This window comes from Passer domesticus, chromosome 14 (assembly GCF_036417665.1).
Source record: "Passer domesticus isolate bPasDom1 chromosome 14, bPasDom1.hap1, whole genome shotgun sequence".
NCBI classification, from domain to species: Eukaryota; Metazoa; Chordata; class Aves; order Passeriformes; family Passeridae; genus Passer; species Passer domesticus.
This window is the reverse complement of record NC_087487.1, coordinates 4,418,294-4,442,911: the sequence shown is the minus strand read 5'-3', so window position 1 is coordinate 4,442,911 and position 24,618 is coordinate 4,418,294. Positions and strand designations below refer to the sequence as shown.

Genomic DNA, 24,618 nt, shown 5'->3' with positions numbered 1-24,618 from the left:
CTAATAACATGAGTGCTAATAATTCTAAAGATCATCGACTTCAATGACATTGATGCCATCTTCATTATCTGAACTGTGAACCTGAACTACTCCTTTTACCACAACCTTAGTGAACATTAGCTTTCCATCAGATTGTGTCTGGGAAACTCCTGGCACCCACACTAATTTCCTAGTGACTGATTTCCTTAGTGAACATAAGCAATAATATATTATAAACTGAAGCATGTAAAAAAAAAACCCAGCTTAAACTCTACCATTCAGAACATGTAAACATGATTGTAACACATAACCAGCCTCTCAAAAGGGTTAATTTTTAGTTTCAGCAATCTAAAGATTCTGAATCTAAGAATCTAATCAAGTCAAACAATTTTCCAGGGACATAGATCACATTTTTGAGCAAGCCACTCACTACCACAGATGAATTCCCTTCATGCAGAAAGGAAGTCCAGGTGCTCACAGATCCATTGCTGTGTCTCCCCTCACCTCCTGCAAACACCTTTCAGCCCTTTCAGTGAATCTGCCCGTGTCATTTATGTGAACATGAAGGACATCTAGTGGAGCCTTGCTTGCTCCCAGCAGAATGCACACTTTTAGCCTCTGCTCCCCGACTTCTCCTCCTTGCTCCTGAAAACCAGCTGATGCTTCTGTTCCCTGAGGAACAGGGAAGTGCAGAACAGCACAGATTTCTCTCTTGCTGTTGTCGGCAGGGACGTGCAGTTCCTCTCTGGCCCTCTGCAAAGCACAGCCCTTTGTCAGTCCCCTGACCTGTGTCACCTCCTCTCCACTCACTCTCCCAGCACCGAGGAGCCTGGAAAAGTCAATACCACAATGTGCACAAGATTCTTAGTGAGAATATTGTGCATTTAACCTAGTTGAACCAGCAGGGATTACAGCCAGGTAGACTTGCACTCTCAGGACTCATCTACACTTTATCACCTTAGAAGTGTAATTCATGGGCAAAACCCTCTTAATTTTATCCTAGCTCAACACCTTAGCACAGAGATTACAGAGGGCTTAAACTATCCACAAAAAACAACAGACTACTTCTGTAGCTAGGGAATCAAACTCGTGTATATGGCTAGGCACAATTAAGTCTGCTGTGGAAAAAAACCCAAAGGCTTATTCAGATTGCCTTGTAAAAGCTTAAACATAAATATTTAATTCAGAATATTTTCTAAATTCACTTTCAAAACCCATCACTCACAGTATTTCAAAGGCTGAGGCACAGAGGTGTTTTATCTCTAAAAAAAACAAGTAAACAAATGCAAGTATCTCCCTGTTCATTTAGCTGAATATGTCAAAGCAAGAAGTTCCTAAAAAATTAGGAAATATGTAAATAACAACCATTCCAATAAGTGGGTATTTCTCATGATAGAGATATGAACTGAAAAGGAGGAAGGGCATTCTGTGTGTTGTTTCTGCTGCAGTAGAAGCTGGGTTTGTGCTGGAGTTAACGTCCCCTTCCCCCAGGGCATCTCTGGTTGCCTGACTGCCACAGTGGGTGCCCTTCAGGGGCTGGTGGGACACACTTGCCCTGCAGAACCTGTGTTTTCCAAAGGCTTCCCCACTCATCCCCATCTTTCCCAGCCCCTAGTCAGCAGCCAGGTCCACGGTCAAATTGTGATCACTCTCCCTCCTGTTATCTTCATTGATGCCAACCCTACAGCAAGCCAAGGCAGCTGAGCCCAGTGAAAGCAGGCACAAAAGCATTAAGGAACTCCTTGGCTCAGAACCCAGTGTCATCTGCAGTGGGTATTAGGATATATTTTCTTAATTCCTCTGTACATCCATGTAGGAGCTTTGGGTGGCCAACTCTGCTGGTCCTTGCTCTGCTGAGTGGACACAACCCCATCCCTGTGCCCCCAGGGGCGAGTGCTCACCATGTGCCCAGCCCTGCACGCCGAGCCTGGCACCCAAGTGCTCCACAGGGGAGTGACTCACATCATGCTGAGAAGAGACACAGCTCCCATTCTCAGCTACAAATATTTTTAGCTGCTCTAACAAACAGAACAACTCGTCAAGATGACCCAGGAAGTGTTTGAAGAAGAAAACACAAAAGAATTTATGGTCAGAGACACACAATAAGGATGCCAAGACCCTCATGCAAGGAGCATCCTGAGCTGGAGCTGGGATGTGGGGATGTCTCCTGGCCCAGGCACTGGATAACCTCAAGTCCAACATGTACTCACCCTCTCCAGAGGATATTTCTTGTGCATGAAATCATCATATTTGTCATGTCTAGGAAAGACAGAAAGAGGATATCCAGAATTCACTACATCAATGATGCAAACACTACCAGCAATGAGCTAAATTTTTAAAGGTTTTTGAAACCAACTTCCAAGGTTTTTATATAATATTATATATACATATATATATAATTTTATTTTTTCAGAGACCAAGATTTGTTATGTTCAAATTTTCTCTCTTCCTCCCATGAGAGCAGGATTCAGTCCAAACAATTTCTCAGCAGATCTGACCACTACAATTTTGGCTGTCTATCAGCTAGTAATGCTGTCCTACTTTCCCCTTTTTCAAATTTCAGGGAAATCCACACTTGATTTTCTTAGTAAATGAAAAGTTCATCTATATCACCTGAATGCCAACACAAGTGTTGCAAATTACTCTAAGGTGGGATTAGAAACCTTTTATGAATTAATCATTGTGCACTGCATTGGTAGAAACCTTAAAATTTCATACTGAGTAATGTCTCCAGGAGTTACCAAACACTTTACAGAATTCTCCCAGACTGAAATTCTTCCTCAGCTTCCACAGCATCCTGACTAGGTCTGTGGCCTTTTTGTCACTGCCCTTACAGCTTAGCTTTCCCCACCAATCTGGAACAAGTTCTGCTGCTCAGAGCAAACGTCCCCAAGCAGCACAAGCAGGCTGTCACATGGCAGCTTGTGAGGAGCCATTCTGCTGTTTGCAGCCCAGGGGAAGCAGACTGAAAGGATTTATGGTTATTGTTTAAGTAATATTCAAGTAGATTTCCAGAAACACTAGAGGTGCAGTGACTGCAGACTGAGAAATGCTCCTGGGAATTTGTACCACAGTGTCTAAATTTTCAAAGCAAGCAGCAAAGTCTGAGTTCTTTGATTTCTCATTGTTCAGGTGGAGACAAACAGAGAAGCTGGAGTGAGGGGTTAAGGTGGCTTCACATTTGTCAAAGTTGAACAGACCTGTCTCAGCCACAGAACTGAGAATGCCAGGTTCACTGGAGATTTTGGAAGTGTGGGTACACAGATGTGGAGAATTGTGCTTCCAATGAGCAAGCAGCCTTGAATATAAACACTATAATCCAAGTAATCATCAATAGCAGGAGTAAAGTACATAAACACCATGAACCACTTCTGTACCCACATATGGAGGAACTCTGCTCACTAAAGATGCCCTTTTCTCTGTGCTGTGCTTCCTCTATACTTTACAGTTTTGCTACTTCTTAAGTACAGAAGTGACTAATAGCAATAATAAAAGTCATGCAGAATACATTTAACAGCAAGGTACCATATCTTTGGATATGGAAATTTTTGCTTTGTATTAATATTCATTGTTTACCAACTGTATAATAGGAAGGTTAAATGGTCTACTTGAGTCGTTTTGTGAGGATGCATTTACACTTACAATGTTTAATAAAACATTTGCCAATAGCTATCTGAATAATATGTACACATTTTCAGATTAGCCCGTGGGCCAGTCTGTAGAGCAGTGCATCCTGTGTTATGCTGGTGTGTTTCAGTCACTGCTGTCCTGCTCTCTCACACAAACACTCTCTTCAGCTTAACTACAGCAGAACTCAGTGGTCAGGATGCTCTGCAGGAGGAGTTACATTAGAAAAATGAGTGGTTTAAAATTCACACCTTGTCTTATGTTAGTACAGCTTTCCAGGGCCCAGATCTGTAATTCCGCTTCAGAGAAATTTTGCAGACATGTTTCTACATGCACTCATACATGACTGCTCTAAATTTATACAGAGCAAGCTGCATTGTTGTCACAGAGCAGCTATGCTCTGACTGGGAAAATTTAGGTTACTACATGTGAAAAAGAATCCTATTGTTTATCCAAAACCAAGGATCACATCTGTGCCAACTGGCAGTTAGGCAGAGCCATCTGTCATTTTGGGGTATCCTAATGGGATTTGGCATCAGAAGATGAGGTTCTATAACCAGGTAAAGATCAAGGGACAAGAATGCCCCGAGGCCTCAATTACCCACAACTTCACATTGTGGTGCCTTCAGAAATCTGTTCTGGGAACCATGTTAAGTGCAATTCATTGATGTTTATGGTTCACATTTGCTGTTCCTGCAAGCAGAATAGCTTGTAAAATTAGCAGCTGCAAAAAAGGAGGAAAGCTGAGAAAAGGGGGAAAAGCCATTTGAAATAGTGGAATTTTGATTTTATTTTTTGATACTTCTGACTTTGGCACAAATCAAATTTAACAACACTACTTTCAAAATGCCCTTTATTTTCAGGTGATCATTCTGTATTTACACCATTTATGGGGTTAATTTTATACTCTGTGTACAGTCTGTAGATAGAACTCTAGAGACCTCTGCTTCTGAAACCTTTTATCTTTTTAAATCCTGAGTGCCCTCTATATTGGTAGACATTTTATGAGTTTGGAATTGGATATTTTATGAAAACAAATAAATTAACCAACATATCACCACTGAGAATACACAATTCTGGTGAAAAAATTTTCCACCTATTATTCAACAATAATCCAAAGTGGATTATTCCAATTAGAAATGTGATTCTGTGGACAAAGCACTGCACTGACACAGATAGTGATTTGTACAAATTAGAGCTACAAAGTACCTTCATTGCCCAGAGAAAAGCAGAGTCATATTAGTAATGTATAATACTATTTGGAGACAGGACAATTTGTATATACTTGTCTAGGTGTTATGAAAAAAGCTCTTTTATGAAAGAATCCACATTTTCGAGTTTACAGAAATAGAGATGCAATTAAAGTTTTAAGAAAAAGCAATCCCCAAACCCCTGAAATGAGATGCCAAAGCAAATATTCTTTCTGACAGGAGACATCAAGTCTTCAGGCCTAAAATATTTCTAATATCTTCTCATTTAGAATAATCTGTGAATCTGTTTCCACAGAACTTTGCAACTGCCAGTCTAATGAAGACAACACTAGTAACGATGCCTTGAATTTTTCTCTGAGAAGTGTTGAAGTTCCCAGTAGATGAAAAACCACTTGATGGTCACGTGCTGTGGGGACAGACTGCTTGGGTGTAACTCACAATTGAGAAACAAAGTCAGGACCCTTGGTTATGTATTTAATTTCCTATTAATTATTTCTGTAACAATTATAGTGTGGATAAACGAGGATTTACCCAAAGTTTTCCACTCAGACCTTTGGTTAAATGCAGCTTTAGGAAGACAACAGCTAACAAGTTCCTAACATAACCCTCCTTGGCCACGTTTGCTCTGTGCTGACTCATCTTTGTGGGCTGCCCTGCCCTCTCTGGCTCTGCCCTCCCCAGCCAGGCTTGCTGCTGTCTGGCTGTCCCCTCTGCCCCTCTGTCTGCGAGTGCTTTCCCCCTCCTGCCCAACCCAGCTCCCCAGAGCTCCCTCTGCCCAGCAGGTTCTTGAGCTAAGTGCTCAGCACTCCCTTTGCAGAGTGGTGCTCCCAGCACAGCACTGGTCCTGTGCACCTGGAAGGAGGAGGGCTGCAATGTTCTGAGCATCCATGGCACAAACCTCACCCCAACAGGCTGATAATAATATGAGATTTCCATATTATGTTAAAATAGCCCAGCTTTTTTGGCATGTAACTGGAACTTTCTGTTTTTTACTAAGATGTAAACTAGCATGTTTTTACTAAGAAGTAATTTTTTTATGGTATTTTCTTACCAAATTTTCAAGTAGCCAAAGGTCAAAAGCAGAAAGAAAGGTAATAAATTGGAAAAAGTCCAGGGAATAAAGCCTCTGGTTTTAATACCTAGTGTTAATTCTACACAGCTATATTTAAAAAAAAAAAAAAAAAAACACTGCCAAAAAAAACCCCAAAAAACCCCAAAAAAACAACCCCTAATTGTGAGAGGAGCTTCTCTCTTTTCAAAAGCACACTGCAGGAAGTGCACATCAACAGATGCAAGCTAAATTTTTATATACAATTTCTTGAGCAGCAGATTTCACCAGCAGAAATAACATCCCTGGCTCAGTTAGAGAGGGGTCCTGTGTGGGACCTGCTGCCTCCCAGCATGGTGTGACCTGTGCCCTCCCCCTGGCAGCCCCCCTGCAGCAGCAGAAAGGGGAAAGGATGTTGAGGACGGGATGCTGGGAGAGCCCCGAGCTTATCTGCAGGACCCAAGCAGCCCGCAGCCACTGCCAGAGAGAAAAGCAGGTTGTCAGCAAATACTATTTTCTGCCTTTGAACCTGGAAGAAAATGCAAGGGACTTGTGGATGTTGCAAAGAAAAAGGAGCATACATGTCCAGTGAAGCTTTTCTTCAGGATTTAAATACTCCTTTTCCAAACTTAAGAAAGCTGCATTGTTCATGAAATTTAATGTTCTAACTTGGTCCATTTTCAGAAGGTAAATCCTAAAAAGCTCAGTGTGGCATTTTTAAACAACTGCCTCCACAAATCTCCAGAATTTTGTGTTTCTAACCTTGCTTTTAAGTGCTTGCATGACTAATGAAGTGTGACATTGCTGAGATTTGCTAGCATTCTTTTCTGTAACATAAGTTCTAGCTGACAAAAATATGGCTAAATTTAGATACCTGCAGCAAACAAGAACCTTCAAAACAAAAGCAGGCTTAAGGATTAAAACTGGCTATGACATGTTTGTGCTCAACACAGGCAAGTTCACATAACCCCTTGTCTGCTGCCCCACGTGCAGCGCCGGGCTGGCTCGGAGGAGCAGTTTGCTGAGCTCTGGTTATAAAAGCATTACTTAGTCTGAAAGGCTGCTGTTCCAGCAGGTTGTGCCAGTGTGGCAGGTGGAGCCTGCTGTGCCTTTCAAATAGAGATTCTTATTTTTTCACCAAATAAGTCATTAAGTAGGGGAAAACAGACAGAAAAAGACCTGGTCTGTGGGTAACAAACTGGTGCTAAGGAACATTGCTTGAACAGCAGAGGAGTCGCACAGCAGCATCTCAAAACTCTAAATGCACTCAGATACTACATTGCATTTTCCTGGTTTTCCACTGTCTAGGTGTTCTTTACATGGGTCAAATCCAGCTGAATCCTTGCTTGATTATCTTTCTACATTTCCTCCCATATCCTTGAAAGATTCAAACCACAGCTCAGTATTGGTCAATAACTGTCAAACTGAAGTCAATTGATGGCTTATCAGACAGATATAAAAGGTCTGCAATGGGAGTTACCTAGTTAAACCCCAGGGGGGGGAAAAAAGAAAAAAGAAAGAGAAGTCTGAAATCCTGCAAGTGAGTTTCAAGTGTCCAATTTCTCCTTTTATCTTGTTTTCTTTTCTTTTTTTTTTTTTTTTTGCATTGTGCCAGACTTCTACCTTAGAAGTCACAAGGAAATTATATATAAACACCACTGCTTTCTAATACTTCTGCTGGTAGAATTAACCACATTATTCAAATGTCAATTTACTACAAAGATAAGTTCTTTTAAATCAAAGTACCATTTCAAATTGAATTTTCAAGCCATTAACTTTACTACGCTAGTCCTGCTGGCATATTGAATGTCTACTAGGTATTGTCATAACAAGGTCACTTTTTCCAGCACAAACTTTGCATTAAAGCACTCTAAAAAAGCCAGTCAGCTCATGCAACAGCAGAAATTAAAAGAAGCAGTCTAAATAATCCAGCTGCTGTGGAAGAGCTGCCTTCTTTTTCTTCACTGTAAAATTCAACCTTTATTTTCTGGGGAGAAAAAGCCACCCAAAAGATGCTAGGACCTCTCTGTAGGAATAGTGAATGAAAACTTACATATTATGTTTCCTATTTATTTTCTTTGCAACTGTGTTCTTAGTCCTGGAGAGAACACTTCCTGCTCTAAGTACATATTTTGAATTCACTGTCAGATTTAAAAACAAACAAATGAAATACCCAAACAGAACAGCAATTCCAGAAGCATTTGTAGCCTCTTGTCCTAGAAAAAGGCAGAGCTGTAGCTCTGTGGGAAATTCCTGGCAGGTCTGATGGCTTTGTGCTCTCTGTACTCTAAATCTATGCTCACTCTAACCACCTAAATAACTATACAGAAGTCATCAATTTGGGGAAGTATTTTCCTAGCAAAGCCAAGACTTTTCTTATAATCTCATTTTTCTTCTGGCAGCAGTAGTGTCTCTGACACTATTTCTGTGTTTAATCAAGGCATCTCTGGAGGTTTCAGAAGTCAGCAATACTAAAGCAAGCAGTGAGGTTAGGGTTGGTCCCCACCACCCCATCTTCAATATTCTTCCTCCTCCAGGGCAGTCAGGCCCGCTCTGCCCCCAGCAGTCCCTCTGGAGAAAGCCATGTCACAGCCACTGCTGCTGGCTTTGTCTGTCACCCAGCTGAGCTCCCCAGCTCTCAGGGGCTCCCACAGTTTGCTGTCCCCGGGTAAGTGGGACACAGCACTGCTGCTGTTCCTGCCATCAGCAAACAGCTCCCCGCAGCACTGCAGACAAAGGCAGAGGCTGCCTCCTTCCCTCTGTACTGGGGCAAGGAGCTCCAGACCCAAAGGGGATTAGCAGAGGCCTCACCAGGCTGGAGATGCCAAGTGGGAGGATGGCTCCATGCCATACATGCTGCCATCCAGGCCCTGGCTGTTCTGATGGCCCAAGAGCTGAGATTAACTCCTCTCTGGCTCAGCTCCCCCTCAGCAGCAGTGCAGGGACACAAAGCAGGACCCTACTGCATAATCAGACCTCTCAGAAGCATGAGCAGTGTCCTCAGCAGTTCCTGTGATACCCAGTGTCATCAGAGACTTATGGCACTGTCATGCCTGGAGCTTGAATACCAGTCAAATTCATCCTACTGCCTCTAGGAAAAAATGCCAGGGGTCAGGAAAGGGCAGTGAAAACAGGAGAACCACAGAGGAAGGTACGCTGTCCTCTAGTGCAGAGGAAGAGCAGAGATACACCAAAGAAAAGCAGGGCTAAAAATATCAAGAAGAGGGCAGAGGTGCTCACACGGTGCAGGCATACTGGGGCCACAGAAATGCATTTGCAGCTACTTCTAACCTGCACTGAGAGAAAGACAGGTACTTGTATGGGGAGAGTTGAAAAAGATGTTTTATTTCCCAGCTCTCTGTACTTCCCCCCCGACCCCAGTGTTGTCCTTGGCAAAAATAAATTAAATCTTGAAACAAGGGACAGAGAATAGGGAAAGAGAACAAAACTGGGAGCTGGGAGAGGTCTTACAAAACCCAGTTTTTCACTGAGATTTTTAAAGTTTAGGGATATAGTTTTGAAGACAGAATATCATGCTTTCTTTGCTTTTAATTGAAAACAACTCAGCCAGCCCAACTCTTAATTAGCTTCCAGATAAAGAGATTGTTAAATTACTGACAAGCAGAAGGCAGAATAACATAGTGTCATCGAAACAAATAAAATCACTATAGGAGAGAATTAACTATAGCTCCATCCTCCATGGCCACAACAGAGCAGAAACACCTAAACCATCAACTCAAGAGGTGAGAACTGCAACCTCCTTTTCTAGGGACCGAGAACAAAAGGCAAAGCTGTAGATTCAGAGTCAGGGTTTCAAGCTTCCAACACTAAAATTAGTTTTGGCGTAACTGGGAATGGAACACTGACAAGTCAATTCACCAAAAAAAAAATTATTTAATTATATTCATTTAAAAAAAACCCCAACCAGCAGCTCAACACTTCTAGTACCATTAAACTTGATCAGTTTAGAGTATGCACCTTGCTAACATGGAAAGTAATTAACTGAATCCAACTCTCAGACACTGGGCTCTTTAAGAATGGATTAATTAATGATTTATTTAAATTGATCTAAGATCAGATTACCACTGAAAAATGTGGATCTGCACTCCTTCCACTCCCTGTGTTTTCTCAGTTGCTCCCTTGAAAAGGCTGCAGTTCAAACCTGAGTTGTTTGAAATCTTTCCTTTACTTCATGGCTTAAATTGCACTCAGACCAGCCTCTCACCAATATTAGGATAAGGAAGAGAGGTGAAAGAGGAAGACAGGAGGGCTAAAATCTTCCTTTTAGTTGCAAAAGCAATACAGAGATCCTTAAACCAACACTGAAAAAACACTTTTGGATAGGTGTTTATTGCAGGAAATGTTATGTGTGGGGCAGATATTGGCCATATCCACAGGAAGGGAGGAAAGCACCCCTTGTTTGCTCCTTTGGACCGTTACTAATTTGTAAAGTGTTTTTCTAAGAACTTATTGACTTGTTTGTACTTGTTAGCAGGTCCTTTACCCCCCCTCCTATCTCTGTTTACCTGCCCAGATGAACACAGGGTGTTCATCCACTCCTGGGATGTTCCCTCTGTTCATCTTTGGAGGGTCAGTGGTCTGGGGAGGTTCCTGGGGAGGCTGATCTCCAGGAGTCAGGGTTTCCCTGGCCACTTGTCCCACTGAGTGAGCAAGGGTAACGAACTCCTCTCTCTGCAAGTTGAATATAGTAGCAAAATGCTCATTCTAACTGGAAAAGAAGATGCTTTTCATCTTTTATCTTTCATTTTCATTGATGACATTCATGCCATAGTTCAGAAGACCAGCTTGTTCTTGGCTGAGACATAGTGCTTTTAATTTATAAATTATGTCTTCTTAGAAAAACAAACAAACAACAAAAAAAACCCCCTGCATTCTGCCAGTCATATTGTCCTTGTTTTTTAATTACCACCACCAAAGAGAAAAGGCTTTAATGCCTAAAAGAAACGTGCACATATTTTCTACCACAAAGAAATTCATCAATGTTTAGCACAAGGCATATAATTAATAGTTGTACTTTAAAATCCCAGCTAGGCTTATTGCAGCTGTTTGCCAAGAAATACATACACTGCCATACAGAATGTATTTTCCTTTTGTTTCTGGTTTTCAGTAGGTAGCAGGACTGTGAATACAAACCAATGTGGCAATGGTACAGCATTACCAGAACAACTGGCTGTAGCTGCCCCTTCCTCTGCAAAGATTCACTCCACACAACAGCTACAGGTGAAAAAATCAAAGAAACAATTGTCTCAAGGCAGCCCACCCACTCTCCCGAGCAAATCCTGCTGCTCTCTGCTTTCTGCTCCTCATTCTCCACCTCGCCCTGCTTTTTTTCAATTAGAACATAAAGATACTTTACAACTGCACTGAACAAACCCTTTCTAAGGTGTTGCTCCCAGATGTGACCCTTTGTTTTCAAAGAGCTGATCACTGTCCTGGCAAATGGCTGTGGGATATAATTTGCTCACTAAGTGCTCACTGGCAGAGAAACAAGGCTGCTAAAGCGAAAGATGCTGTGCATGCAAGCTTAAATGAAGGGCTCCAAGACACAGGGCACGGTGGGTTTAGCTGACATTAAAGTCCCCTGCTGTGTCAGCCTCCCCTTTCTCCACCCCAGATCTCTGCCCTATTGTAAAAGCAGCTGAAGGCTCATATGCTTACTCCAGTCAAAGTGTTCCAGTTGCACAAATGTTTCCTTTATGGCAATGGGGGTGCATCCCTCTGCCTACCTGCTTGTTCCCACCCCTAGAGAGCTCCACTCTCATTTCTGTCAGTACAACTGTGTGGAAGCTGAGTAGCAGAAATCTGTCTGGGTTAAGGCAGGGGGCCTTTGATTTTCATTTAAACCAAAGGGTGGGATCCTGCTAAGTCAGGTGTGAGCAGGGATGACTGGGGCACAGGCAAACATTTCTCTGGCATAACAGGAGAAGCACCTTTGGGCAGAGGCTGCACTGGTGATTTGGCAGGGACGGCCTCCACTGCCACAGTCACATCTGCCAGGTCTCACCTGACACTCTGCCAACTTCCAAGGAAATGGCACAGGCAAGGTCTGCTGGAAATTGGGCCTCTTATTTACAGTCTGGCTCACTGACCTTAATAATGCACCGAGAAAAGGTCTGAAGTGAGCTTTGTTAGCACTGACTGGCAGTGAGCCTTTCCCCAAGTTGTGCTTGTTTCTCTCTGCTGATGCCATGCTGATGGCAAGTTAACCCATGCTGGAAGCCAGGAGGAGAATCCTTGTCTGCAAGCAACAGACATGGAGGGGAGAGCAGCTTACTAAACGTGATACCATATCTGAGGAGTTCAGACCCAGCACGTTCATTTTTCATGCTGTCACATCCATGGAACCCTGTTCCTGTGCTTACACAACAGATTTGCCTGTGCATCCCTGTGCCCATTTACTCTTCCAGCTGTGCTTGGGGAGGAAGTGGAGGTTTGAGTCAGGAGCTCCCTATAGTCTCTGAAGCAACAAATCCCAGGTATCACATAAAACACAATTTTTCAATACTGCTGCTGAACTGCTTTAGACCAGAGTCACTTGTGACAGACTAATGGCATTTGCCTGAAATACCCTCTGCCAGGAGCTGCTGCTGGTCCTGCAGGGAAGTGTGAAGTAGGTTTTGCTGACTCAGTGGCAGGGCTGACTTGCTACCCCACACAGATGCAAATCAACTTGGAGCAGCCTTCAAGCAGCAAAACCCAAACTTACATTTAAGGACAGGCATGGGCAGGAAATGGTACAAACCCCGAGTATAGCTAAGCCTAAAAACAAAGCTTATTGTTATTTTCAGAATATTGTTAATTCATAAACCAAACTTCAGAAATATGGCTTTGATCTTAATATGTTTGTAGCTTGAAATAAAACTGGGATCTCCAGCTGTTTACAAATCTGCTACTTCAGGAAGCAGAAAATTTGAATCAATCATTTGTTTCCCTTTCTACTCCCAGCTCCATTTGCTTGCAACTTCTACAGAGCAGGGACATTGTGTTCTCCCCTGAAGTTGTATAGGACCAAAGAACCTCAGATGCACACAGCAAACCAAGGGCAATTGCTGTACAAATTAGAATGTTACTAGTCCTGTGTACTGGTCAGTATAAACACAACCCTCAAAACTTTTATTGCCACCTGACCCTTAAAGGTCCTGACTGCCCATGGAGGGTGGGTTCCCACTCTGGGCTAAGAGGTCTTGCTCTTTTCTCCAGAGCAGCCAGCCCTCAGCCACAGCTTTTCTTCAGACACATAATAATTATCTTCTATGCTTGCCCTCAGTGATGATTGTCTGCTTTTTGTATTCAGTTCCAATTAGTTTTTTTAAATAGGCAAAGCAAGATTCAAGCTGTGGAGTTTGTAATTCAGAGCTTACTAGCCTAAAGAAGAAAGTTTAAATTAACACAGTACTGGTTTTCTTTTTCATAAATTATTTACATCCTCATTATCTGCCATTTTCACCTTTCTTTAAAAGTGGAGAGTTTTGCTGTTAGTCTTAAATATTGGGAAATCTATCCAAAAGCACCTTGTCAAGTTGGTCAGAACTGTCAGCTGTCAGTCTTGTTGAGGAACAATACAGAGATTCCACAGAGATGAACATGCTGTACACATATCTATAAATAAAACCTTATATTTCATTTGTGGTGAGCTAGAATTATATATGCACCTCTATGCATACAAGGCTATAAATAAAAATTAGTATCTTGTTCACGGAGTTGAGTTGGACTCAGATATGCTAATTGTCTCTCTCTCTGTTTTCACAAGTATGTACATATTGTCAGTATCTACATCCTGTATCTAGGACACCAGATTTCTAACACAAAGCTTATGGCTCTCAGGTTATGGTCACCTGCAAGGATCTCACCTCCTTATGGTTCCTTTCTAAGGGGAAATAAGAAAGAATGGAGGGAGGACACCAGAGTAGAGATTCTCACCAAACCCAGATGTGAAAGACAAAATTCTCCTTAAAAGGTTTGCCATGACAGACTTTCACCTAGAATGAGAGGGAGGAATAACTCTGGCCAGTCCTAGTGGGCAAGACCAGGTGGGTGTAGCACAAGATTCTGCTGAGCAGTGACAAAGCCAAACTGAGAAAACATGCAAGGCCAAGGTGTGCACACAGGGAGGTGCAGGGGGATGTGAGGCTGAAGGCCTGAAAAAAGGAGCCTGCAACAGCCCAGCTTCACATGACTGGTGACACATCAGGGGATGGTGAAAAGGGCAGAGAAAAGGCATGACATGACATGGCAAAGCAGAGCATGAGCTGCTCTCTCTACTTCATCTCCAGCAGGTAACAAACAGCACTCCAGTGTGACATGCACTTGATGAATGGCATTGCTCAGATTGTTCGTGTCATTTCAAGTTGCTCGATCAATACAGCTCAAATTCCCATTGTAGTCCCCAGACAGGCAAAAATCCTCCACACAGACCTTCAGCCATGAGTCAGCCTCAGCTACTGCCAGACAGCTGTGGAACTGAGATGACCACAGGCTAATGTACACCTAGGCACACCACACACATCCCCACATAACAGATAATGATAGCTAACAGATAAATCAGATGAGACCACACAGGCACGAAGAGACACAGATACAGTTCAGATAACAGATGGGCATCTGTGCTAGGGTATTCTATTCCCATCCTCAAGAGCTGCTGAAACCATTGAGGGCCATTGTTTTTTCCTTATCTCCTGTTAATGGGCCCATCAATGCCTTTCCCCATGGCTCAGAGATAAGTCCCTCAGGGAGCCATTTCTGTTTAATGGGCAATCAAGGACCCACCTATGACTCAGAACGATATCAACCCATTGTGAGATGCTAAGCATTCCCACCTGGATATAATCTGGGTTTTGGGACAGAGCAGGCAGTCTTTCCACTGGATTCCCAGAGGAATGTCTGTCTTTTCCACTGGCGCTTCAGAGGAAGCCTACACCCTTCTGCAGGATCCCTGCTCCAACAGAACCACATCTGCCACTGCAGGAGGACTGCAGCCACCAATCCAACTGGACTGCTACCAACACCCTGACCAACAGGGTGTCAGGCTGTATTCTGACTTTGTCAGTGGTTTTTTCCTTTTGTATTATTGTATGGATTTTGGGGTTTTTTTCCCCTTTTTCTAATAAATTGCATTCCTGACTTGGAGTCTCTCACTGGTTTTGCTGTCAAACCAGAACAGCATCACAGACCATTGACATGAACAGACAACAGCCTTAATGGGAATGGTGAGTAGGGGAAGATCAAGTGTATCTTTCCTCTGAGCTGACCCTCTAGTACCTCCTTCATTCCTTCCCATTAGTCTTTACATAAGAAAAAATGTCTTTCATTAATGGGTACTGCTCCTGGGAGACAAATGTTGGGTTTGGGGCTGGTTGTTTTCTCCGTCCCTAACATCAAGAGGCCAGAGCGGACCGTGCTCACAACATCAGGACTACAGTTTCAGGTAACTTTTATTTTAAGCATTTTTCATTTATTCATACAGGACTTCTTTCTGCAACATGCTTCTTGTTCTCATCAGGTTTGAATGATACTTAAGTTTATCTTTAATCTATTTTATTTCATAGGAGATGAAATCAATGTTAGCTTGTACTGTGGCCAACAAGAGCCTCCAAACCCTAACTGAGAGTTACGGCAGACAGGCCTGTGGAAGTTGCAGGAAGCTGACATTTGCAGAAATCCAAACCTTAAAGGGATTGCTTTGAGCAACTTTATGTAGACTTGTAAATGTTTCCCATTGTATTGGCCAGAGTTAGTGTGGCTTTTAAAGTTCATTTGCTCTATCTTAACTACTACCCTCAGTAAATTATATTAATTTGGTTGAGATCACATACTCAGTTGTTGCTTGCTAATAACCCATGCAACTGGACTCCCCATGCATTATGGGGATTTTCACCAGCTTGTGATCTGTGATTATGAACATATTCAAAGTATTTACCTCAAATCTTGTTGAACTGATAGCTTTGGCTCTGTTTCTTCAAGACACTGCTTTGAGAAAAGTCCTTAAGGAAACGTGTCGTGTACATACAGCACCATGAAAGAGCAACACATTACCACAATCTGAACTATTGCTCATGCATTGTGCAATCTGGAACGTAGCACAGCCAAGCCAGAATCACAGATGGTGTTTTACATGACAGCAGCCATGACTATTGGCCCTCAAGTCATTTGGAAAAAAAACAAAACAACCAAATCCTCAACATCTACCAGGATCAGGTCACACTGGAGGAGACAGAAAAAGCAGCATCACTGAATCACCAGGCTGGAAGAGACCTTGAAGATCATCAAGTCCAACCCAACCCAACCACCTCAGCTAAACCCTGGCACCCAGTGCCACATCCAGGCTTTGTTAAACACACCCAGGGATGGTGACTCCACCACCTCCCAGGGCAGCCATTCCAGTACTTTATAACTCTTTCCATAGAAAGCTTTTTCCTAATATCCAACCTATATTTCCCTTGGTGCAGCTTGAGGCTGTGTCCTCTGGTTCTGTCAGTGCTGCCTAGAGAAAGAGACCAACCCCACCTGACCACAACCACCTTTCAGGGAGTTGTAGAGAGTGATAAGGTGATATACATCCATTTATAAACATCTGATTTACACCCTAATAGGTAATTATGGCACAGTTGGTATGAAAAATTTCAAACAAATACTTTAAATAAATATTAAAGTGAAGAATTAACTTAATCCAATCAGCATTGCCTTTTCTGCGCTTCATCATGTCATTTTGATATGAGAAGGTCTGGAGCAAAAATATTATTTTGGCAGGTTTTAGGGATCAAGTCAGTCCTAAAATTCCTTCTTCGAGCATTTGCATGTACAGAGACATTGGTAGCTTTCAAACAATTCGTGGTGCAGTTTGTTTGTCAGAACAGACAGTTTGTTTGTCTTCTGTGTGATAAAGGCAATCCAGACCCAAATCTAGGGTGATTCTCCCACATTAAATTTAGGCCTTGAGCAGAATTCATAGACTGGCTAAGGAGCATCTCCTTAATAAAACAAGCATCTTCAGAGAATTACTCAAGTCCAAAGCTCCTGGTTCAGGAGTGGCCAGAGCACATTTTGCTTTTGTTTTGTTAAATATTTCAGGTTTGGAAATGTATCAAGCTCAAATAGATAATTGATGTGAGGAAGCATTGGATTTCAGTTGACTGTATCCTGTGTGCTGCTCTCAAACCCCTTGTAACAAATCAATCCAGAGTGTTGGACACTCTGGGGCATCCAAACCTCAAGCCAAGTCCCTGACACATGAACACAGCCTTACTTGCACAGGTGAGGCAAAATCCCATATCCATGCTAAACAGGCCAAAGTGAGTACCTTTCTATCCAAATGCTAGAGATTTACCCAATTTATCCAAAGCAGTTGCTCAGAAAGGAGTCTATCCATCCTTGCCTCTGCCTGTGAGTGTCCCCAGACACATCCCCTAGGATAAACTCCACGGAATGCAAAGGAGAGAGGATGGTGTTTGTAAGGAGACCTTATGCCTGCCACTTAGGAAAAATATCCACAAGGCAAAGCACGTCATACTTCTAGTGGGAATTGCAGGAGGAGAAGGAACATTTTCTAGGACATCTGCAGGGAATATTTTATGAATTGATTGTGTTTTCTCTTAGGGGACAGTTCCATTGCTTCACTTGATTATCTCTGATATTTTAACGACCATTTTTAAAATGGTTTTCAAAAGAATGAAATTTGGAATCAAGAGGATAGGCAATCCCAAAGGAGATGAATGTTTTGCTTAGGTAGCCACTCATAACATTGGAGCATCTTGAGTAGAAGTAGGAAAAATAAAGGAGTCTATGCAAAAATTAGACTGAAAAACCGAAATAGAAAAAAAATTCCAGTATAAATTTCCTCTTTGTTGAATTGAAAAGTGTTCTGAGAAATTTAAGCTAAAATAATAAGAGAGTAAAGGGGCCCTTAAGATAATTCCCATAGTATTTCCCTTCAGATCACACTGTCCATTACAGTGCAACCCAGCATAACAGGACTAAACCCAGCAGTGGCAGCACATTTCCCTGCAGGTGTTACTGTCCAGTAAATAGTTAAGCCAAAATTGGGGCCTGAACCCACTCACTCCCTGATCAGACCACAAGACTTGTCACTGCCACCCTGGCCCTGCTCTGCTAAAATCTCCTGGGTTTGTTACACTCACAAAGGTGCAAGACCAGGGTAATGCCAAGTAAACAGAAGTGCAGTAGCTCAAAGAGAGGCTGCTGATCATTTAACATTTCCTTTCACCTCTCCAGGTTTTTCACCATAGCTGCTGAAAGCTGTTCTAACACAGACAAGGTGCAGGCTTTCTGGACACTGTTCTGCAGGTCTCCATGAGCTTATCCAGCCACAACCAAACCCTGTTAACAGCCTCACTCTCACATTTACCCCATTATCAGGCAGCAAAATTGCAGTGCCTGGATGTACAAGTAGAAATAATAGACAGCAGCTTGAAACACACTGTCCAAAAGAAATGTACATTTAGTGGATTACTCCTCACATTGCTTCCAAGTGTCCTTTAATGACAACTTGAGAGGAAACACCAAAACACTGCAGTCTGATGTGGGCTTCTTGATACACATCATGGAACTAAGAGACTAAAGGTTTAGGTCGTTTGATGAGGTGGGTGAGAGCCCATCCAAACCAGCCAAAGAGCAGGGCAGGAAGGTTCCCAAAAAGAGGTGCTTTGCCATCACTCTCACAGTACAGTTCTGTAGCTGCTGGCCAAGGCACAAGCCCTCTTGTCCCAAGGCCAGAAATACCCTGTTCTCTTACTGCCTAATCTGCCTTTAGCTCCTCCTGTGTTTGCTTACCAATCAGATCTGTACAGGTTTCCAGGAGATAAACAATTTAAACCCGAGTGGTTCCTAAAACCAACCCAGGTCTCCCAGTTTACTGAAACCCATGTGGTGCCCCAGTGAAGGGCTGGAGAGCCTGGCTGCTATGCCCTGCCTGCTGCTGTCCTCACCTGGAATGAAAATCAAACTGTTTCTGCTGACTCCCACTCCCGACCATTTGTAGCAGACAGAATAAGAGCAAAAAAGGGATTCCACTGAGCAAAGAAACCAGGAGGGCACAGGCAGCAGCAAAGCAGCCGAGGAACAGAAGGCAGCATTTGTTTTGACTGATGCAACCTGACAAAAGCCAAGAAACGTGTCCATTTGCACAGCTGCATTTTGCTGTAGATGTGGCATGGACCACACAAAGGATATTTAATGTAACAAATCAGTAATACAAAAAGGCGAGTTTTTTCCAGTTTCACACATAAAAATTTAATATGTATCTATTTCAAAGAGATTCACACCACCCTTTTAGGCAAACCCTTTTTTAAGAATTAAACATATGATGGGTTTTATTGTGCAAAGTAGCACGGGCTCATGTGGGATCAAGCTGTGAACAGTGACAACACCAGTTGTTGTACTTTAGAAAGTCTAGTGGTTGAAACCTGGGTTAGTAAACCACAAAACATAAACAATTGCCTGTCCACAGCTGGTTTAGGTTCCCAGAAATGTGCACAGCATGGTCAGAGAAGGAATGCTTAGGGAGAAGTAAGCAGCTCCAGTGTTAGCCTTCACTGCTTTTGGTCCCCTGAGAAATGCAAATCACCATCTGGTTACTTTGTTGATGAAGGAAGGGTTAAAAACCAGGTGTAACTGGAAAGAAAATTTCAGCTTCACTGAAGAGACACAGGAAAAAAAAAAAGCACAAACCTAGCTGCACAAAGCCATCTGGGCCTCTCATTACATGTGGGCCTGAAGTGGGATTGCACCTCACTAAACAGAGCTGGGGCAGCTCTCAGCTGGGCCACAGGGAAACTGGGCTGCCTGCACAAGAGAATTCCCACTGCCAACAGAGCCCACACCAGGCTCTGATCTAGGCTGCCACAAGGATTCAAATTCACTGAGCATTAAAGCAGAGGAATGCTAGAACCTCTTAACTACACAGTTTGTTTCTCCTCCCCCCTACCAAGGACTGTCAGCCCTTACTTTCCTGCTTAACAGGTGAGTAATTACTTATCAAATTTACAGCAAGCTGTTGATTGAAAACATACAATTTTGGAATTATTTTTATGCCAAACTTACATTATGACATTACATGATTCAATCTGCCATTATTTTTCAACAGCAAAAGATTTTGATTGAGCGAATCCATTTCCTTAATCTTCAAAACAGAACAGTTGAAATAACAATTTCCCAAGAACAACAGAAAAAAATATATCCTCTGGCAGCTTATCTGCAGGGTTTAATGCATGGACTGCTAGAGCACTACCAGGGTGGGCTGTTTTCCATGCACAGTGAGCCTTATTGTATGTGCTGCTGGTCCTAATTGCTTTAGAACCTAATTGCTGTTCCACTATTGAACCCAAGACACAAGTGTTTTGTTGTGTTTTATCATGGCTTTTGTTGTTGTTCTTGTTGTTGTTGTTTTAAATTAAAGGAATAAACAGACACCCCTCCCACACCCCACCACATAGGAGGCAACCCTTAGACCACACCTGCACTGAGCTAATCCAGCAACAAAATGTGGCAAGTGGAGAAACCCAACTTTTCAACCACCTTACACAGTCCTCCTCCTCCCCAGGGATGGCAGGGTGCACTGTGACACTTCTCAGCTATTTCTCTATAAGAAAAGGCATACAATTTTCATCATATACAAATGAGAGGGTCCCCAGCCACCTCTCCTTGCAGTTTCCTCCGATTCACGTTTTCTGAGCATGATGACAATCTCCAGGTTCTAAAACATCCTAGGAATAACTGCAGGCTGCTTTGCCATAGGACAGCAAGTCCTCGGTCTCTGACTACAAAGGAGACAGGCCTGAAAGGTCTATGGGGATGTGTCCAGCCACTGGGCTGGGCTTGTACAGGAGACATCACCCAGGAGTGCCAGGAACCACAGCAGGCACAGTTTTGTCTGCACTAGAGCCAACCTATTCTTTTATAATAATTCATTGGAGTTAATGTGTCCCATGAAGTCCTGCTGAACCACTCTGCCACCTTCTGCAATACACAGAATGTTTAAAATGCAGAGGATGTTTTCTAATCTAACTTTCCTTTTCTTTGTTACAACTGAAAATACAAGGAGGCCCAGCTGCAAGAGAGTATGACAGCAAATACTTCTAGGTTAAAAATTTACCATGTTCTACATTCTTCTCACATGAAGAGGACAGCATCAATTACTTTTGCAACGTGCAAAAATGTACAGACAGACTATATTCTCCTGGGCTGAGGCTTTGTACATACAGCCAGCTAGACAAAGAAGCTAGTTTGGGGCCTCAAAATGTATTCCAACTGTATTTCCAGCTCCTCTGCTATGTTGACATTTTCCCGTGACAGGTCTTTTTTACACTGCACAGTTAGCTTTGCTTGGAAAAATTGAATTATTAGCTTGTGTTCAACTTGCTCAGATGATATGATATGATATCTGCACTGTCAAAAATATATCTTAATTAGTTAAGACAACAGGCATTTTCCAGACCTGGCCTGTCGGATAACATATCCTGGCATAAGAGAATCTTAAGGGTGATTTCACTTACAGAGCTTTAGTGAGACTGTATTTCACCTTCTACATGCAAGTCTTTTCTTTACCTTCTTGAGGGCTGATACAGCTTATCTTCAGGTCACTGAATATCATGAGACATCATTCTTAGAGCTTTAGTAATTTTTATTGTTTAAATATTTAAACAACAAAACCTCCAGGGATGCAAAACTGCAGTAGAATACCTACCAGAAATTTAAGGTGGAATACATTCAGATAGGTTTTAATTGTTCTTTGGTGTCCCCTGCTCCCTGTCTTCCTAGAACAGCTTATTTACTGAGATAAATCCCAATAAATTTAAACATACTATTATGATAAAATAGAGGGTTCACAGCACAAAAGTTTATGCTTTCTAGCACCACTATAGGAAGAAAACCAGTGAAGACAACCTTACAAACCCAGCCAAACAAAACTGTTTAAATGGAGCAGGGACCAAGAACCCTGCAATACCTTTATTGTGCCAACACAGCTCTCAGCACAGGTCACAGAGAGGATGGCGATGTGCTCTCCTGTTCAAGTTTCTCTTTTTGAAATTAACCTGAATGTCTGGTTTGTTGGCTTTACAATAATTGCTTCGGGGACAGTCAGAATTTATTGATTTAATGTTCACTGTATTATATTTATTTAGTAATGAAGGACATATTAAAATCTGGTTTAAGGTAGCAAGACTTCTACTCACACAGCTGCAATGCCAACAGCATTAAACACCTGGACCTGGTACCCACTGACACAGCAAAGAGATGCAATCCTCTGAAATCCAACACACTGCAGATTTTTAAAAAGAATTTTGGTGGGATGGAGGGCACAAGGTGCATGGGTGTTTCTGCTGGCTAGGGGAAAGGAAGCACACAAGCTGGACAGCAGCCACTCCACTATGGGAGCAAACTAACCCAGACAAGCTGTAGCTCCAAAATGACCAGCTTTAGTATCAGGCTACACTGCATGCTAATCACACTCGTTTTGTCCACTCAAGTCATGCACACTGCAGGTGCTGTGGTGCTAATAACCCATTTGCTGTTCCTATTCCCTCTCTGCAGTAAATTGCTGATCATTACTCATTCTGTAAGACTGTTAAAAGCAAGAGAAAAGACACACATGTGAAATGTTCAAAAACAATGCAAACAAGAATTCAACTGCCATGAAAGGCTGCTACTTATGAACACTTGGCAGGACTGGCTGAATTGGTCTGTGTGTGACACAGGTCTATCTGCAGGCAGTGCTCAGGAGGTCTGGGCAGCAGCAGCAGCTCTCAGAATATCTGACTTTTGCCATGAATGAGTAGGAGTTGTAGGGTAATCAGGAAAATGGACATGAGGAATCATTTGAGCCTAAGGTGCAAAACCTGGGAAACCATTTAATGCCAGTTGTAGCAGACTGCATGAGCTCATTAGCCTCCACAAGCTCATATAGCCAAGAAAATTACACAAATATTCAGGTATCACAAGTCTGAGTTTGATACCAGCCTAGCTAAATCTCCTCTCTCTTACATGCACATGTGGAGACAACTTCAAGGTGTGTCACATTTGAGGGGACTCAGCTTGGTCTGTGGTGTCAGAACAGGGACTACATAGGCAGGAGTTAAACCAACACTCTAACCATGAGCAGTGCACCCACAGAAACTCCAGAACCATCTGCAGCCTGTGGATGAGCCAGCCTTACCCTTGCCAAGACACCAGGATGGAGGGAGCCTGTGTCTCTTGTTTCTCCCATGTCTTCCTTTTGCTTTGTAAGGGACTGAAGATTTGGTCCTTAGGAAGTACAAAATAAGTTTTCCCCATAACCCCTCCCACTCCTAAATGTCTTATTTTTATTTTACCAATCTTGCTTGGTAGTAAACCTGTAAGTCAGAGGGATTTATTATCTGCAGGTGTCCAAGAGCCATGAGGAAAGCAGGAATGTGCACTGTCATTCCTTGTCCTGAAGCCTCCTTCCATTGCTGAGTGACAGATTCCTTCTAAGTGCCTCTACATTGCTGTGGGGCACCTCACAGAGAGAGCACTAAGTGTAATCACACACCTGGATGGGTAATGATATAACTGTTGCAGTAATTTTTCTTTTCCTTAAGTTGTTAGTTTTTATTCTCCTTCCCTGGGAAACAGAGAGAGGTTGTTAAAAAATCTTGAGCACAGTCACGCAGTAACTGTAATGGTAACAGACCACAGAATTCAAGCATTCACATCAGAAAATACCACAGCATACTCTGGAGGGGGTAACAGTCTATTTTTTCCTCAAGAAAATAGTTTCTATAATAAATATATCTGGACAGTTTACAAAGTCCTCAGAGGCTAACCAGTTAGCTGTAACAAGTTCTACACCTGACACATTTTTCTTCAGGGTAACTTGCTTCATTCAGAGTTTTAATGTTTAAATAAACTGCTGCCCAAATCAATAACCTACGAAATCATTCACTCTGGGAAAGTCCTTCAATCCTTCCCCCTGTTTTAAGTCAATTTATATGCTATGCCACAGCTACCTCCAGCTGCATTTCATTACCTTCCCACTCCATCTCTGAGCAGCCTCTCTGGAGTTTTGGCTACTGTGTTCTCAGTGAGGAGGTCCACAATACTTTATTTTGTGCCAGCTTGTCTCAGACAGATGAGAAGTCCTTCTGTCTTGTCTCAGGGTTTTAGATCACTGCTGTGTTCCAGCAGAGACAGTGAAATCTGAGGCCAAACAGCTGGAATGTATCCACTAGTCTTTCCTAGTGACAGTAACTGAAGAGGTATCATTGCTGCTGGCTTTGATAATCTTAGATAAAGCAGGTGTGGGAAGAAACAAACCTAGCCTGTATTGATCCAATCCTATCTTATTTCCTTCCCAGCACCAAGTTTGTAGACAGCTGCTCTCCTACTGTGACATTTTTAAAAGATACTTATAATGTCTATTAACAAAATAATTTTCCAAATATTTCAGAACACAGAACTGTTAGCCCCTTCAAAAACCCTGTACCTTCAATGACATGCAGTCCTAAGCCAGAAAAGTATTTAAGTAAATGTTTTAAATGAAGCTGGTGGGTATTTACTGTGCTAATAGAGTATTATAGTGCTGGTATTTCGATAATATATACAGAATACTAATATAGGAAACTATAATAATGCCAATGGAGATGGGACCACTCAAACACTTGAATCCTCTTCCATAAATGCAAAGGCTCCCTCTGTGGTCAAGGGGGCTCCCTTGAGCAGCAGCAGGTGTACATCACATCCAGCTTCCACATCCTTCCC

General features: G+C 42.5%; 2 protein-coding genes across 2 annotated transcripts in view; both read right to left on the bottom strand.

The window, feature by feature from the left end:
- VPS13C (vacuolar protein sorting 13 homolog C) overlaps positions 1-24,618 on the bottom strand; it is a 178,252-nt gene that overhangs the window by 16,680 nt on the left and 136,954 nt on the right. The window lies entirely within an intron of this gene.
- The window catches only part of RORA (RAR related orphan receptor A), a 472,196-nt gene that overhangs the window by 425,095 nt on the left and 22,483 nt on the right, over positions 1-24,618 (bottom strand). The window contains exon 2 of the mRNA XM_064389399.1: positions 2,190-2,238. The gene's annotated coding sequence lies outside the window, so the exon portion shown is untranslated. The remainder of the gene's footprint in view (positions 1-2,189; positions 2,239-24,618) is intronic.